Source organism: Simochromis diagramma, unplaced genomic scaffold, assembly GCF_900408965.1.
Source record: "Simochromis diagramma unplaced genomic scaffold, fSimDia1.1 OVJJ01000816.1, whole genome shotgun sequence".
Taxonomy (NCBI): domain Eukaryota; kingdom Metazoa; phylum Chordata; class Actinopteri; order Cichliformes; family Cichlidae; genus Simochromis; species Simochromis diagramma.
Genome location: NW_024386908.1, coordinates 9,760,308 through 9,775,544, shown reverse-complemented (window position 1 = coordinate 9,775,544; position 15,237 = coordinate 9,760,308). Strand labels below are relative to the sequence as shown.

Sequence of the window (15,237 nt, the reverse complement as noted above, 5' to 3'; positions counted from 1 at the left end):
CAGTTCTAAAGTCAAATGGTGGAGAGTCCCAGATTTAAGCACTATGGGACTGTCCCCCCAAGAGGGACATGGACCCCCCCAATGATCCTTTACCTAATCACATGAGCCAATGTGTGAAAATGGGTGTAGGTCGCAATCAGCCAAGGTTTGAGCTCATTGTGAAACCTAACCCCACCCCATCATGTGATTTCCTGAGGCCAAAAGGCCCAAAATGTGAGTGGGCGTTAAGGCATCTGGGAAGGGATCTCAAAACTGGTATATATGGCAGACAGTTGGAGTCGTAAGCCACCGCCGCTGTTCAAAGATAGTTGATCACAGTGGACATAGATGACTTCTCTGTCCAAAATATGAACATTGGTGTCCTCAAAAGACTGACCTTTTTCCTTTAGATGCAGATGGACAGCCTAGTCTTGTCCCATCGAGGTGGCTCTTCTATGTTGTGGCTGTTTGGCTTAAATCTGGGACTCTCCACCATTTGACCTTAGAACTGATGAAGCTTCTCGGATGAGAGGTGAAACGTCTTCAAGCAACTTAAAGAAGTTCAGACACTTTTCTTTCCAAGCTCCTTAGATCAGTCATTAACATTAACAGTTTTATCTGATCAACCAATTAAATGGCAGCAACTTGGTGCATTTGAGCATGTAGACCTGGTCAAGATAACTTGCTAAATTTCAGATTGAGCATCAAAATAGAGAGGAAAGAGGTCAAGAGGTCGGAAAAGAATGGCTAGATAGGAAGAAATCGTTAACTCACACAACCACTTGGTAGAATCTAAATATGCAGAAGAAGCAACTCTGAATGCGAAATGCATCCAGCCTTGAAACACACAGGCTGCAGTAGCAGAAGACCACACCAGGTGCCACTCCTGTCTAAATTAAGAATGGTAAACCTTGCGACTGTAAACCAAAATTGGACAACAGAATATTGATAAGTGTCATGAGTATCGAATTCTGCTGCAACATTTAGGTGGTCAGAATCTGATGTAAACGAGAAAGCGTGGATCTACACTGCCCAGAATTAATGGGCTGCTGCTGGTGGTGGTATAATGGTGTGGTGGAGATTTTCTTGGCACACTTTGGGCCCCTTATTACCAACTGAGCATTATTTAAATGCCCGGCTAACCTGAATATTTTTTTGTTCACCATATCCATCCCTTTACGACCACAGTGTACCCATCTTCTGATTGCTGCTTCCAGTAGGCTAAAATGCCATATCATAAAACTCAAATGATCTCAATCTGGTTTCCTGAACATGATCATGAATTCACTTTACTCAAATGGCCTCCACAGTCACCAGCTCTCAGTCCAACAGAGCACCTTTGGGATGTGGTGGAACGGGAGATTCACGGATCATGGATGTGCAGCCAACACATTTGCACCAACTGTGTGTGGCTATTATCTTGATGTAATCCAAGTAACCAGAGAGTCCCCCTCCCACACACACACACACATACCCACCATAGCAACAAAATGTCATAATAGTCTGTGGATCTCCACTATTAGGTGGCTAAGGTTACATTTCCTGGTTAGGAGGATGCATTAGCAGCATTTTAAGTATGTGTGCATTTTAGAATTAGGATGATGAGGTCTGTTGAGTTATGAGAATTAATTTGCTCGCAATTAGTATATCCTTGAGGTGCACCTTTTTTTTTGCCTGCATGTGAGAGTTTGTGATAAGAAAATGAAAATTAGAAAGTCTGAATTAACCTTGACTGTATTTTCATGCATGCATGTGCTAACAACACACAGAGACATTATTGTGCATTACTGTGCTCATGAAGGTCAAAATTGTTCCATATACTGTACACGCTACTCGCTCCGTGTTCGTGTCAGTCAATGAGAACAGATGAAATGAAAAATAAGAGTTAGAATTATTGAATAACCATGCAGGCAGATTGAAAGCAGCCATTCTGCCTGGCACGTCTGTAATCATTAAATGCTGTTTGGGAAGTGACCGTAAGCACTTCAAACCACCTACGTGTTTCACAATCAGAATAAAAATGAATAAAAGATTAGAATTTTAAGTGCCTAGATTTGGAATTTAAAATAAGTTGGGCTGTAGAACAAAGCCCAAAAAAGGGACCAAATAGAGTTTGTGGTGGCTCCTGCTGCCCCTCCTCATACTTCAGGCCACTTGTGGAGGTGGAATTGAAAATCCGCTGTCAGTTTGCTCAGTGTGTCTGTCTTTAAGAGTGAGACAGAGGAGCAGGTGCAAACATATTTTCAATCTCAAGTTGTCTCTTTAATATTTTAGTCATTGTTTCAGATGTATGCGAGGGACTGATTTTTTTCCCCCCACACTCCCGCAACCACCCACTTCTGCATGATTTCCATCCATTACGGCCTGATCCCGCAGAGACTCTGATCACAACAGGCCACAACACTGTTTTGTGTTTCACACTAAGCAAAACACACAAGCAGTTCTTTCATAATCAAAAGCTATCCAAATATTGTTCGTCAGCTGTTTATTGCAGCATGATATGAAGATGTGAGCATGTGATATATAACACTTAAAAAGCAATATAAAATAAAATACATTAAAAATAGATATATAACATAATTTAAAAAGACAATCAGTATCAGCTTGAGGCAGTGAAAGTTAAAAGCAGATAAAAATATTATAGATCTTGGTCTGTTTCTTCTGATATACATAGTTACCATGTTCCATAGCAGCAGTTATAAAAACCAGATGCAGTTTATGTTGGCCACAGCCATCTTTCATCTCACTGACAATTGAATAACACTAGAATAAAGCATCCTTGTGTTGCAACTTGTTTCCTTGACTTTGTCCTGACCCCTGAAGCATTTGCTATGCACTACTTTTACTCTCAGCCCTACTTTGACCCTCCCCAACTACGTGCTCACCTTAAAGCAGAGGTCCCCTACCTTTTTTGCACCACGGACCGGTTTATGTCCGGTACCAAAAAAAGAAAAAGATTTATTCATAACACACGGGAAAAGACCCAGGGAAACCGAGCTAACGATAAAATCGATTAAAAAAATAACAATAAAAACCCTGAAAACCATAAATTTTACACCCGAGCCTCAACTCTCGCGGCCCGGTACCAAACAACTCACGGACCGGTACCGGTGGCACGGAGGTTGGGGACCGCTGCCTTAAAGGACACCAGAAAATCCCCTTTCAGTGGCCACCCTGGTGAGATGATGCTTCCAAGACCCGAGCCTTCATTTGAGTAATTTTGCAAAACACATTTTTTGCATTTGTTGTCTTGTTTATTTATTTCTTAATGTATTTTTTTCATATTGCTCTTTTTGCTTTTACTTTTCACTTGTTTATTAATATGCTGACATTTTTCAATATTGCATTCTTTTATCCTGTTGTTTTAACCCCATCTCTACTTTGAATTCATTTAGTCTTTTTTTGTTTGGCTTCAATATTTTGTGCTGTAATTTACAATGTGAGCGTTCTCCTTTTACTTTCCACTCAAAACACTTTGACTGCTTTTAAAGGTTCTATCTAAATCAAAGTATTTTTAGTTTATTGTAATTATTATTGTTTAGCAATTTGTTTGCTGTTCTGCAAAACTTGTCAGAATTGCTGAGAGTTTCTCATAAAATGAGACCTTGGTGTAGAAAAAGTGTCTCTGAATGGCTTGAGCTGGATTCTGAAGTCACAGCAGGCACTGAAGGATTTAAAATCATCATGAACTTTGGAAGTCTCCCAAGGAAACATGACAGCGCTGCAGGAAATGCAGACTAAATCCATCTTGGGAATATGAAATTGGGCTGCATTTGTGATTTCATGTGGAGCTGTCCAGGCTTTTCTCAGATTTCTGCCTTTCCTCTCCTACCTGATCTTTCCCACTGTTTATTTGACCTTTACATTCATTTAAAAATGTTTTTGGTGGGTTTTAGACTTTATCCTTTTAAATTTGCCCAGGTTTTTCCCAACTATGGAAAAAACAAAAGCAGTATACTGGAAAGGTTTGCAGAACAAATGGAATTAAAAAAAATGTTAAAAGAATATTTATCTGGTCATTGAGTGTATTTCATGAGTGGCACACGGAGAGTTTGTATAAAGGACAAACAGCAGGTTTCCCAGACATGGATTAAGTTGAGTCCCACACCAAAAAGAAAGTATTGAATAAAGTTTATGTCTGGTACTGGGCTTAATCCATGTCTGGGAACCTGAGTAGTCTGGTTTAAAAAAAAAAATGGCTGTAAATTTGTCACAGACAGCAAGTAGACAGGTGTTAAGTGGGACAACTCTTTATACCATATAACCTCAGCAGGGGATACACACATATACATATGCACGCATGCATACTCTCATGACAGAGTAGCAGAAAGCTTTCCCTAATTCAGTGTTCAGTGTCAACATAGTAATCCAGCTGGTTTCATTTCTTCATGTCTGTATTTTTCTTCTCTCTTAGAACTGTAGCTTTTTTTTTTAAATCCTTTGATTCTGAGGAAAAAAAATCTACAAATGATGCACGGGAGAGTAAGGTAGCAGGTATAGAAGAGATCTTATGTTTAATTGGAGGCCAGCAGGTGTCCTTATGCTTGCAAAAGCATATGGACTAATTGCTGTTCAGTATCTGGCAACCTGAGTCCCTCTTCTCTCGTCTCTCATTTTGTTCTGCCTTTCTCCCGTTTTTCTTAAACTGTTAATCTCTCACATTTTTCTTCTTTTATCGTGTCCATATGGGCAGGATTAACATTTCCTAAGGCAATAGGCACCTGTGAAGGTAGATGAAGGTAAAGGAGAAGTAGATTTATTGCGGACCTTGAAGACTCTTACATAGGCTGTGTCTATAAGGAGATACACTCAAAATATGATTTCAGAATAAAATGTTTGTAGCAAAACTACAGCTACACACACACACACATGCATGGAAACATAGGCATATGTCTCTGCGTGTGACTGTTATTGTTATTATATTGTATTTCTGGCTCACAATGAATATGAATATAAAGTATATTTCCTTCAAGAATAAACATCAAGAGACACCACATAACTCTGTACTAGCAACTGTTTGATTCACTTTGAATTATTTATTGTGACAGTGTTGGTGATCATGAGACTTTTTCTGTATGGTCATGTCAACTTGACATGACGATTGGGTACACAAATATCTAATGAGCCAATCACATGGCAGAAACCCAGTGCATTTAGGCTTGTAGAAATGATGAAGATGACCTGTGGAAGTCCAAACTGAGCACGGTCGCTGCGGTCAAATGGGCTAGTTTGTATATTTCAGAAACTGCTGGCCTACTGGGATATTTGGTAGTAATTCAAACAACTACTCATTGGAAACAAGGTATGCAGAGGAGCCTCTTGAAAGGCACATCGCATTGGGCTTGAAGCAGAAGGGCTACAGCAGCAGAAGACCACAACAGATACCGCTCCTGTCAGTTAAGAAAAGGAAACTGAGGCTACTAATTCACACAGACTGACCAAAATTGGACAAGGGAAGACTGGAAAGACATTGATGAGTCCCAACTTCTGCTGTGACAGTTGGTTGGCAGCAGGGGCGGAGCGTGGGGGTGGCTTACTGGGCTTAAGCCCGGGTTGTTTTGTCAGAAGCCCGGGGTATTTTGGAGTGCAATTTTTTCATAGTTAGATGCCTGGCTGACAACTGTATAAAACAAAAAGTACACACAATATTCGAAGCACATAGTGCACACTGTGGGAATTTACGACTGTGCGTGAATCCCCCCCTGATATTGGTATGATCCAAGCTCAGGCACTAAGCGACTGAGCGAGGGGGCGGGGCAGCTGCCGCCTGTGAGTGCGCTGTTGGAGAGACGGAGCCAGCCATACTAAGGAGAGCTTAAGTTTGACCAGGTACCAAAGCAAATCATTCATACTGTACAAATAATGTAAATATGACGGTGCATCACGAAAGATTGATATCAAACTGATCACTTGACCCATATTACGTTACTTGCTCTTCAAGTGAATCAACAAATGGCGAAATGAAAAGTCGAACAAATGCTATTTTTTTTTAGAGAGTCTTAGCTTACGTGTGTTTATTTCATATTTTCAGTTCTTACCCTCCCCGACTAAATCGGTTTCAGCTATGTACTGAAATATAAGAATGGATATTAGAGGCTTCTTTCAAAGAAGAAACTCAGGTAAATGTTATTTTATATATTATGCTTTGTATGTTGTTCAGTATATTTGTATGCAAAACAAGAGGAATTTCAGTACACAGCAGGATATTCACATTTGTAACCAGATATTTACACTTTAGGGAGAAAACATAAAACATTTTTACTGCACAACATCAATTTAGAGTAAACTTTTGTTTTAGATAAATATTGAAATATCTTTTGAATTAGTTAAATGTCACAATAAAGAGAGACAGAGCTTTCTGTTTTTTATCAATTTCATCAAATTTAGGAGTACATGTACACTAAGTTTATTGTTAATTAATAAGAAAACTCCAGACGATTCCATTCTGAGCTGAAGAAGCTTCTGATAGGTTAGTAGAGTCCATGTGAGTAAACTGGTGGCACAGCTGTGGATGCATATAAGGCAAAACACAGAGCCTGTTTCTGTGACATGGGAAAATCAAGAGATGTCAACCAAAACACCAGGAAAAGAACTGTGGAGCTCCATAAGTGTGGCTCAATTTTGAATACAATTTGGTGCCATTTGCAATTAAGAAATACAGACAGTTTCTCTCTTTACTCTTAAAGTTAACAAATGTGTTTTTTATATTTATCAATCTAAAAAAAAATAAACATTTAGTCTGATTTGATGTTACAATTAAAAAGTGTTTGTGTTTTTATCTGAAGAGTTTGTAAATATCTGTATATTTGATGATTGTCAGCACAAAGAGGGAGAGAGGAACAGAGAGGGAGATGGAGAATGAGGACAGAACAGAGATGAACAAGAGCAGGTGAGACACACATGTTAGTCAAATGGTTGTTTACCAAAAGTATCACTGTATCATAGGTACTCATGTATCTCATACCTAGTGTTTCTTTTTAGGTTTGTTATTTTTCAAATTCTATATTTATTAAGTTATGAAGGCTTGTTTGCACAACAAGGCTAAATAATTATATAAACCTTTCTCAATCTAAATATTGTACTTTGGTAAAATTAAAAAATAAATGTAGTGCAGGTCTATGATGATTTTTAGTGCTACTATCATCTAGTTCTGATTCTGGTTCTGTCTTGGTTAAGTCCCAAGTAGTCCTGATTTTGAACTGTTGTAGTCCTGTTTTAATTCTGGATCAGTTCTTGGTCTGGTTGAATTGGGGTTTAGTCCTCGTGTCTTGATACAGCCCTGATTTTGTTCTGCCTTGCTGCTTAATTAAAAAACTAGCTTAAGGTGTCCTGCACATGTGATATATATTTTTCCCTATATGAAGTCATTCTTTTTTGAACAAAACTCAAAACAGAGCCAATTAATCTTTCAGTCATTTCTACCCCCCCCCAAGGGAAAAAAAAATCCCACATGCATACTACCCTTTTGGGCTAAGCCCCGGGTGTTTCAAATGTCTGGCTCCGCCTCTGGTTGGCAGGGTCAGAATTTGTTGTAAACAATGATGGTGGTGGAGTAATAGTGTGGAGGAGATTTTCTTGGCACACCTTGTGCCCCGTAGTACCAAATAAGCCCCTATTTATATGCTGCAGTCTACCTGACTGTTGTTGCTGACCATGTCCATCTCTTTTTGACTGCAGTGTAGTCATCAGAGGATAACTTGCGAGTTTCTTGAATATGACAGTAAGTTCACTGTATTCAAATGGCCTCCTGTGACATAAAAAAATGAAGTCACATCTGAAGCCGAAAGAGGATCCAACTGGAAACTAATAACGTTTAACTAATGAAATGGTCAAAAGGCAAAGGTAGCATGAGGTTTTTATGGAGATATGTGCAGGACACTGTAATGGTGGAAGATATTATCACCCTAATGTAACAAAAACACTCCAGGAAGATACTGTGACCAATCAAGTTGTTGTTTTTGCAGTTTTTGTGCTTTGTAAACCAATAAGATGCTTCTTTAAGATAAACTCTCATTTATTGCTGGTAGTATGTACAACACCATTTTCCAAAGAAAGGGTGTGCAGTATGCAGCCATGACTGAAGAAATATCAAATTGTGACTGGACAGACAGACTAGGTAGAGGTCACTCGTAAGTGAGCTCAGGCTCTGAGGAGGTGGCTTTTTTTTTTTTTGGTCTTGTGGGCTTTTTTTCCTCGACATGATCAACTTTTATGTGTGGATGCCGGTTTTTACAGAGTGTCCTGACTTTTTTGGAAATGGGGTTTTATGTAAATGGAAAAAGTTTTTATAGAAATCCTGACCTCATTGTGTCACCATCACTTCTGAAGCTAGACCTACACTTTTGTGTGTGTACATGAGAAAGAATTCTGTATGACATTCATGGGTACAATTCAGCCTTGTGTGCATGATTTAAAAATACATTTTTCGATTTGGAGCACTTTATTGCATAGCTTAAATAACTAGCATTGTTTTTACTTGTGTGCGTGGCTAATAGTGCATTTTGTCTGGCTCTGCACGGTCCTGTTCTTGCCTTTGGTTCAATATCTTAACTGGTGACATGGAAGGGCTTGAAAGGAAAGGGAGGATAGCGCAAAGGAGTGAGAGAGAGTAGGAAGGTGAAAGAGATGAGGAAGATTAGGGATTGATTATAGATCGCTGTGGAGTTTGGAAAGATAGAGGAACATAGCCTATTTTGATTTGTTAACGTTTTCTTTTTTTCCCCCTTCCCGAGTGTCGTTCATCGACTTCGAGGGAGATTGGTGGAGAAGAACTGCACGAAAAGAATCATGCCTTCATGTCCAAACAAAACAGCAGAGGGTTGGATGAAAGAACAAAAAGAACGAATGAAGAGTGGACGGAGGAAAGGAAAAGTGCACACAGATGCGAACCTACGTGGTATTTATTGTTAAACAGAACAAATCAGCATGAAGAAATGACCTTGTAGTTTTCTATTCCCAAATCAAACAAGCACTCATTAAAACCTCACCATCCCCCAGTCGTATCTCAAATCAGTTCCACAATTTCATTTCATGGAAACACACATTTCACCCCAAGACAGTAACCAAACATAATACTAAGGTTCATTTCCATTCAAATAACACAAATCTTATCAGTGATCACAGCAAATGTAGTTCACAGATTTCTCTGTCTATCAGCATTTGTCAGTTTAAGTGTGTGTGTGTGTGTGTGTGTGTGTGTGTGTTTAACATGCATGCATGTCAATAGAAGTCCAGACTCAATTATTCCATTAAGGAGGCAGTGCAGAGTAGCATGCAGTGACTAAAACAACAGCCTCTCTCTCAAGCACAGGTCTGCTTTAGACACAGTGCAGTCAATAATCCATTTCCTGTTAATAGCCAGAGTGTGTTCTCGTCAGTATGTGCGTGCAGTTGTGTGTGTGTATGTGTGTGTATTTGGATCTCTCTGAACAATGGGGTGTTCCTATTCTTTGGCTGAATTTGCGCCTTTTCCCAAGACTTGTCTTCTTGAGCTGTGGGGAATATAAATCCTTATCAGCCTTTGTAAGTTTTATGTGTGCTTGTATAATGGTCAGTGTGACTGTGTGATTCTGTAGTTTTGGACAGAGAAAATGTGAGTGAGAGGGTGAAAAGAGCTGTCCTTTTGTAACTCTGACTTGGACACGTACGCCTCTTCTACACTCACATACACATATACACGTACGACTGGACGCATATGCATATGTTTCTTTGTGTGACTGGCATGCTGAGTGCAGACTGTAGCAGAATGTTTTTTTATTCTTTTGTGGGAGGACTTCCCTGTAAATGAGTTGTCTTGGGACTTGAGACTGCTTAACACACACAGGAAAATGTACACTCGCATCCACTTTTGTACCCTGTATCTTGTCAGGCCTATAAGTGGCATAATGCATTCTTTAGCCTATCTTGGACAGTTCTTTTTACCCTCTTACACTCTCCTCCTATTGTAAACCAGACATTAGTGACTAACAGCAGCTAACAGAGGCAAAAACAGGAGCACTAACAGAAAAGTTCATGATATTCTCAAGAACTCATGTCAATATCGCTGTCAGTAGTCAGCTTTTGATTTGATTTGATTTGATTTTATTGATTAGCATTCAAATATCTCAGTGAAGACAGAACAAAGATCTACCACAAAGCAAGAAAGCATGAGACAAGGCTAATCAAAAGGTAGCTTCACTGATTAATCAACTTGTATTGGAGTTTACAACCTTCTCTGGAGTAAATAGACATGGATGCTTCTAACCTCTAACCTAAACAGCCTATCCTGATACCCTGTGAAAGACTCCAAGTAGATCCGGATGTGGAACAGAGCTTTCATGTTATTCATGTCACTTTCTTTTACTTGAAATGAACATTTAAAATGGTGTGATGTGTCTTGAGAAGGAGGATATCAATATCTCCCTTGAAGAGAAACCAAATGATTCACATTAACTTAACCTGGATTTGTCTGTTTTAAAACCTAACAGCTTTCAGTAGATGCACTCATTTCACACAAAGCTGAAAATTCTCGAGTTTGAATAAATGTTACATAGCAAAGAATTCTGGATAAATCTATATGCACAAAAGCACATATTCTGATAAATAGCTTTTGGAAATCTGGGTGACGTTACCAGAAGCAGGTGATGAACAGCAGTGAAATCAGCCATATTCCCAGTGTGTGAAACTGTCCCCTAAATGTCACCTTGTGGTAATGTTGCCCAGAAGCTGAGTAATAAAACATTGCTTTATGTAAACATACTTATGCACATACACACTAAGTTTAACATTATGTATTATAAAGAGTACACTGAAGCATGGGAGAACACAAAGAAACCGCTGCTCCCAACACACTGGTTTATATTTTTGTCTTTTTCTCGCATTCTGTGTTTTGTCTTCTAGCACAAAACACAGGTACGCAAATGTTAAATCACTCTTCTGCCTGTAAAACACATACCTTCAGGATTTCATGCAATATGAACACAGCTATTCTTTACTTTTTTTTAAGTAAGAAAAAAATAGATACAGTCACCATAAACATGATTTTTTTTTTAAATCAAATACAACCTCCCAAAATCTTTCATGTTTTAAATACAGTTTCTACACAAAATAACTGTTACTTCTGTGATAGTGACTTAACACAGACTCACTAACCACAGTATTAAGTACAATGGTTCAACTGCTTGTTAATGCAAATATCTAATCAGCCAATCACATTGCAGTAACTCCCTTGCATTTAGGCAAGTAGACATGATCAAGGTGACCTGCTGAAGTTCAAAGTGAACATCAGGCTGGGGGAGGAAAAGTGATTAAAGTGACTTTGCATGTGGCATGGTTGTTTGTGCCAGATGGATTGGGTTGTATATTTCACAAACTGCTGATCTATTGGGATTTTCCCACACAAGCATTCTAGGGTTTACAGAGAATGGTCCAAAAATATCCAGTGAGTGGTGTTTTCAGAGTTAAAATGTAATGCTGATGCCAGAGGTGAGAGGAGAATAGCAAGACTGCTCAGAGCTGATAGGAAGGCAACAGTGGCTTAAGTAACCGCTCATCACAACCAAGGTATATAGAAGCACCTTGAAGGACATGGGCTACATGGGTTGCATCAGCAGAAGACCAAACCGAGTACTATTACTATTACCTAAGAACAGGAAACTGAGGCTACAATTAGCACAGGCTCAGAAAAATTGAACAACAGATGCTGGTCAAATGAGTCATGATTTTTTCTGCCACATTAACATGATTGTGTCAGGATAATGACCTTAGTGCCTTCTAATGAATACTAGCCATAATAGAAGCAATGCCCCAAAGCTGAACTACTTTTAAACTTGAACATAAAAACGAGCTTACTCCACACAGTTAACAGCTCTTAATCCAACAGAGCACTTTTGCAATGCATTGAAACAGGAGTTTCAATTCAAGTTAATTCAGCTTTATTTATACAGTGCCAAATCACAACAGTCACTTGAAGGCACGTCATATTGTAATGTAACGATGCTACAATAATAGAGAGGAAATCACAACGTGGAGGACAGCCAGAGATTAATAATATCTAATGATTAAATGCAGAATGGTGTGTAAACACGTAAATGTCCAGCTGACAAATCTAGAGAAACTATATGATGCTATCATGTCAATGTAGATTAGAACCTCAAAGCTATGTTTCCAGCACAATCTTGAATCTACACCAAGAGTTTAGTTAGCTCTGAAGTCAAAATAGGCTCCAACTCACTACCAGGAAGTTGTAACTAATGAAGTGGCGGGCGAGCGTATATCTCGGCAGAGAAGGATCATGAATTATTTGGCAGTATTCAGGGTGCTCTCCGCCTTTTCAAATTATTATTTTACTATTCATACAACTCAAGTTACTGCCAATAAAACACAAGCACCACATACACGGGAATGTGTAGATCCCAGCTTTGGCATTATATGTAAAATATATGTGAGGTACAGGGTGAGGATTAAAATGGGAGAGATCGCTCACACCATTTCTCCTCTTTCAATCAATAACCTAGTGATTCTAATAGACATTGATTGCATCTGAATCCCAGATCCCAAGTCGCAAATGTGATTATAAAATGGCCAGTCCTGACACTTTATTGAAAACAATGAGGCTGGAAGGAGAAACAGGGGGAGGGAGGGAACAGGAGTGACTGGTTGGGAAGGATGGATTAATCTTCTGCCTGTCAGCTTGCTAAAGCATTCCTCTTCATCTACTTCTTTTTGTGTGTGTTTGTGTGCACATATGTGTATATGTACAAGACATATGAATATTCTTGGCGAGAATGTGTGCACGGTGGAGTGCTGAACTGTTAAAAAAGCACTGGTGTTGAATATACCACAGTAGCATAGCTGTACTGTAAACCTTATCCCGTCTCATCGCAAAGTTGTAATGGACCAGTCAGTCTCTCTGACTCTAATCTCTAAAAACAGATATCTGCATAGGAATATAATTTTGCTTTTTTGTTTTTTTTTTAAAAAATTGGGGATTGCTCTGGTTTACATCTGTATTACAAACAGTACTGATGGCATTCACGTACTAAGTCCATGCAAGAGCAAAATAGCGACACATTAGTACCACAGACAAAAGGTGGGGAGAGTCACTTTGACGTTACCCGTTGTTCTGCTGAGTACTGTGTTTACTGATGAGTTTAAAATCAGTAAATCGGAAATAGTTCTTATGTACTATCAGTTCCCAAATTAAAATATCTGTCAGTCATTTTGAAAGAGATTGTTTTTTCTATGTAATCAGATCCATTTTAATTTCACAGTAGGGTAAGTGGGAGGCGGATTGACAGTTCCTCTGTGTTGAAAACGTACAGTGGAGAACAAAATGCTGCAATCTGCAAAATAAATCAAAGCTATCCCTTTTGAGCACCGTGACAGATGTTTAGTCTTCATATATACTCAGAATTTGAGATATGGCTAAACACTATGTATATCTCTTCTTCAGAACCTCCTCCCCCTTTACGTGTAACTGCTGTCCATTGTGAGTTGATGTTTTGTTCCGTTGGATCCCAAGGACTTCTACATGTGCTTGTCTCCTGTCTGTGTAGGTGTATTAAATATGTGCCTGCATTTTTCTTTTTGCGTTGCCAGTAGATGCCGGTGGATGAAATGCTGCGTGGTTTTCGTGTTTTTCATGGTTTTGTGGCTTTCTTTTTTGGTCTATTATTTACATAATTCCACAGCGTGACACAGCGTGAAACCGAAATATCAGTGAAATATTAGTTCTACCTTTTACAGATGCACCTCTTCTCCATCTGCAATTAAACCTGCAGATGGAGATGCATCTCTTCTCGACCTCCGAGTATAATTGCTTAAAATTCAAGTTATCACTTCTTTTGAACTGTTGGATTTCAAAGGAATGGTTTGGTAGGGAAGACTCAGCTTTTATGTCCTAGTATACTCATTTACTTTAACACTATTCACCAAAGGCTTACACACTGTTTGAGTTTGTTCGTATTGAAATCTCATTGTGGAATGATCAGAGCGGATTTTCCCCTTTGACCTTAATATAGACACAGAGGCTTGCACATATATAATATACTGTTCTTGTACCTGGCAGTTATTTATTTATTTGATCCCAGAAACATCACAGCAACGCTGAGTGGGATTATAAAGTAATACTACAACTACGGTACAAAAGATTCCATGAAGGATTATCAGAAGCAGGATAGATCCATCGTGAATGCATTAAAGAGGATTTCTTCAGTGACTGTAACTGCATGTTCAAACAACAAACGCTGCATCTTAAGTATTAATTGAAAGTTTTTAATAAAGATGATCTCCTTTTTATTGTTTGACACACAAGTCTGGGCCTGTTTTGTTTTACTATGCCTTATCATTCAGGTTTTGTAAATCAAAGAAGCTGATTTTTTTCTTATTTTCTTAATAAATGCTTTTTTTGGTCTAATTTGAAGTTCCTTGAATGGCCACTTGAGGCTAGCTCCAAAAACAATCCAGTCCTTGTCTCCCATTTGTTGTATACGCAATGTTAAGAGCGCGGCCCCTTTAACTGGATGCTGACACCAGTGGCTGTAGCCGCTGGCTGGCTGGTACTTCACCTTACTTTGATTCACACGACTGAACTGGACCTCTCATTCAATTTTATGGTGCTTGGGGGATCCTTGGGGCATTTTTCATGGAGCTATGTTGCAAATAATCTAGCCTCTTCCAAGGTGTAGCCCACAGAGTAGCCAGTGGATGAGTTTTTATCTGAGAAATTCTAGTAGGCTATACTACGTGACACTAATTAGCAGTTATTAATGTGTGTGCAATGCAGCCATAAAGTTTTTGGATCATGCAGCTTGCTATCCAAGGTTGCTAATATTAGCTGATATTAGCAAAATGACTTTTGCTTTAATGCAGGAGTTAAAAACCAATGAGTGACCTCGTGATGACCATGTCCAATTTCATATTCAGTCAGTGTTTTTATCTGCGATGCATTTTTATGTTCTTATTATACAGTGGCAACAAAATATGTTTTTTTTAATCTTCATATACCTGTAGTTTTGTTTCAAAATACATCGAATCCAGTGACAGTTCTTAGTTATAGTTTATCTCGCTTTTAAAACTTTCAGCGGAGAATGAATTAGATATGGTCTGTCACTCAGTGCTTATATACAGCACTTTCCAGAAGACTGAAATTACATTGCGTGTTTATAGCATGAATTCACGCATGCATAATCGTGCCATTAACAGCTCTCCCTCTCTGACAATGATCAATTCAAAATGTAAATCCGCTCCCTCGGTGTCTAATCAATTAACAGTAAAAAT

General features: G+C 38.8%; 1 long non-coding RNA gene across 1 annotated transcript; it reads right to left on the bottom strand.

Moving 5' to 3' along the window:
* Window positions 1–157: 157 nt before the first annotated feature.
* Window positions 158–14,551, bottom strand: LOC120736133. The gene is made up of 3 exons (XR_005696417.1): window positions 14,541–14,551; window positions 1,310–1,316; window positions 158–331 (listed from the first exon to the last, which is right to left on the bottom strand). It is a non-coding gene; the product is annotated as an uncharacterized LOC120736133 (long non-coding RNA).
* Window positions 14,552–15,237: the final 686 nt, after the last annotated feature.